Source organism: Cyprinodon variegatus, unplaced genomic scaffold (genome assembly GCF_000732505.1).
Source record: "Cyprinodon variegatus isolate N-32 unplaced genomic scaffold, C_variegatus-1.0 Scaffold653, whole genome shotgun sequence".
Lineage (NCBI taxonomy): Eukaryota > Metazoa > Chordata > Actinopteri > Cyprinodontiformes > Cyprinodontidae > Cyprinodon > Cyprinodon variegatus.
In genome coordinates, this window is record NW_015151106.1 from 349,680 (window position 1) to 353,238 (window position 3,559).

A 3,559-nucleotide genomic window follows, 5' to 3' on the forward strand; every position below is an offset into this window, starting at 1 on the left:
TTACCAACAGAGAAGTAACTCAGACACTAACTAACCAACCTACTAACCAACTAACTAACTGTAATCAAGATGTACCAAAAAAGTTAGTGTTTACCAACAGGGAAGCAACTCTGACATTAACCAACTAACCAACCAACCAACCAAAATGTACAAAAACAGTTAGTGTTTACCAACAGGGAAGCAACTCTGACATTAACCAACTAACCAACCAACCAACCAAAATGTACAAAAACAGTTAGTGTTTACCAGAGAAGTAACTCGGACACTAACTAACCAACCTACTAACCAACTAACTAACTGTAACCAAGATGTACCAAAAAAGTTAGTGTTTACAGACGGGGAATCAACCTGGACACTAATGAACAAAATTAACTAATAAACCAACCAACCAACCAAAACGTACCAAAACAGTTAGTATTTACCGACAGGAGCGGCACTAACATGTTTACATCAAATTAACTAACTAACTAAGGACCTAACTAATTAACTGGCACAGAACATATACCTAACATGCTGCTTTGCTGAGTAATTAAGTAACACAATAATAAACCTATGTGGTTACTGACTAACTAACTAGCTGGTTATAGCTGACAGGCGAGCAGCTATAACCAGCTAACTATGGGGCTTAGAAATGATACACAAATGTAGCAAACAAAGGAAACTCTGTAGCAGCTCGTATTTTTAAATGTTGGTTCCTAAAGCTGAAATTTAACTGAAGGAAAAAGAAATAGTATTTAGTCCAAAATTGCCAGTCGATGCTGTGAAACCAGTCAGTCTGATTTCCTTTAAATCCTCTGGTTTCCTGTAAACCAGTCAGTCTGATGCTGATTTCCTTTAAATCCTCTGGTTTCCTGTCAATCAAGCCTTTGATGCGATCTGTTGTGTCTGTCTGCAGGATGACGGCTGGCTTCTAGGCGTCAAGGAGTCTCACTGGTTCCAGAAGAAAGATATTTCAGCCAAAGGTGTTTTCCCCGAGAACTTCACTCAGAAGGTTTGATGTGACTGCTGCGCGCCGATCCTACGTCCGACTCTCTGATATCGTTTTCATGCAGACCCTGACACCATGATAATGATTAGATCCTGAAATGTGCACTGAAACAACATCCTGTCTGATGAACACAGTGATGGATAACAGTGCCTGTCTGTGCAGTTATGCAATGTTACCAGATGATAAACAACTTGCTTTCCACTGACTTTTTGGTAATCATGTGCAAGCAAAAATAAAAGGAATGTAAACAAAAAAGCTTGTTTTCGATGTTGTTCTGATGAAGAAAAAAAGGTAAAAGTTTTCAAATGATTGTTTTAAATGATGCAGTTTCACAATGAGTGGATTAAACATTAAAAATAAAAAATACGGAAAAGGGCAAAAGGAAATAAAAACCAAAATGAGCCTCTGAGTTACTGCGTTGAGAAAGTTTCCAGTTATCTAAAATGTGTTTCATGACACTGAACACTAGAGGGCGACATTCATACATGGATCCCTTCATAACCTCTGGGGAAAAGGGAAACACCTTTCTTTGATTTTTATTAATTTACACATCTTGGTCAGGAGAACAGAGCTCAATCCAGATGTCATGTGACCTTTCTGGCATAAACACCTCAAACTTCCATTGGTTCAGACTTTCTTCTCGTATTCAAGAACCATCAATGTTAGCTGGAACGTAAAGAAAAGTTTGTTTGCCTCAAATATCTTAACTGGTAAATAGATCTGCATGAAACATTTTCTGGTAACTAATCATAGAGGTATCAATACATAATTATTTTTTTTTTATATAAAACAAAAACATTAAACACCAAGAATCAGGGGTAAACTAGTTTTAATTACGTTCTTTATGTTAAATTTGATATTACCCTTCAATATAATATTTAGGAAACTGTCACGGTACATTTCAGTGAATTTCATCGTAGAGGAAAACAGCCACTAAAGCTATAAAACGAGGGGTGGGATGTAGAAAAAGCCAGCTGTCCTGGAATAAAGCCTTGGAGAACACCATATTTAATAACACTGCTCTAGAAGCGCCATAGTTTTAACTATGCGATCAAGTAAAAAAGGAGGAGATTGATGGTAATCAACCCAATCTGCACTTTATAGTTATTGGCAAATCCAGGGGCGGATTTAGGAAATCTGGGGCCCTAGGCAAAGACTATTTAATTATAAAAAAAATAAATAAATAACTGCTTATTGTGACAGAAAATGTAAGAATCAAAGAAATGCCTTTTAATAAAAACAAACCAACTTAATTATTATTTAAAGAGCATTTCCTGGTTCTTGATGATGCAGGAACCGAACAGCCAATAGGATGGTTTTATTGACCCCTAAACATAAATTTGCGAGAATTCAATCCATATTTCACTTATAACAATTAATGGATGACCTCATTTTAACTGGACAATCCCAGGTAGGGGCGGATTTAGGAAATATGGGGCCCTTGGCAAAGACAGGCAGGGGCCCTCTGAATTTGGAAGACAACACATAAAACAGAACTCTGGAGAGCAGAGTTCGCTGCTTTTAGATGTTGTCTCCAAAGTCTCCAGTAGCAGAAAAAAAGTCTCTAGATTTGGCGCTAGGAGCTTTTTAGAAATCAAAGTGCTAGAGGGGTCTGAAAAGTGGCTAAATATAGTAATTTAATAAAATATTAAACTTAAATAATTTAATCAGATTCAATGCATATTTTCTGAATAATGGAGACTGACAGGAAAAATTTTAAGCCAGAGTTTTATGTTATTGTATTTTTTTTAAAGTCTCTTTTTACTCGACATCAAAAGACAACTCAGTGGAAATTCAAGGTAATTTTATATAGAAAAAAAAACATCCTAAAATGGACGAACATCTGCTAGTTCAAATCAATGCAAATAAAGAGAGAAATGAAGCATATTATGGGTCCTTATCTTTTACATAAACTGATGACTGAGGTCACAGCAGTCCAACATCAGGGAGTAAACTACTCTCCACTGTTTGGTTTTCAGACGCACTGTTTCCATGGAGCCTGAGCTCCATCCTGCAGCACCTGTATAACCTTCAGTGTTTGATTAATAAACTGATCACTGACCATGTGGAAAACACACAGAACCAAACAGAACACACCAAAAAGAGACCATCAAGAAATAATTCAACATTTCTTAAATTAAGTGCATTTAGCCTTGATTTCAGTTGGTAAATAAGATTATTTCCCAATGAAATGAAAACTTTTACTCTTAAAATAAGATAATTAGATAATATGCACCTGGAATAAGAAAATGCAATAATTTTTTCTTATTTTAAGTGTACATTGATTGTCCTGTTCCATTGGCAAAATGTCTTTTTTTTTTTTTTTATCTACCCAATCCAAGAACAAATGCATTTATTTTTAGAAAAAAACGACTATCTAGATTTTGATTTTTTTGCGGTGTTGTGAGTGGAAAAATATTGTAAATGAGATTTAACTTATGGAAAGGATCCCCTTCTTCCTCCAACTTAAAAAAAAAAAGTCTTCACTAAGAGGTGGGCTAAGTGGGTGAAATGTACAGAATGGGAATTTATTTTGTATTATTTGAATGTTTTGTTGGGTCTTAGGACGAA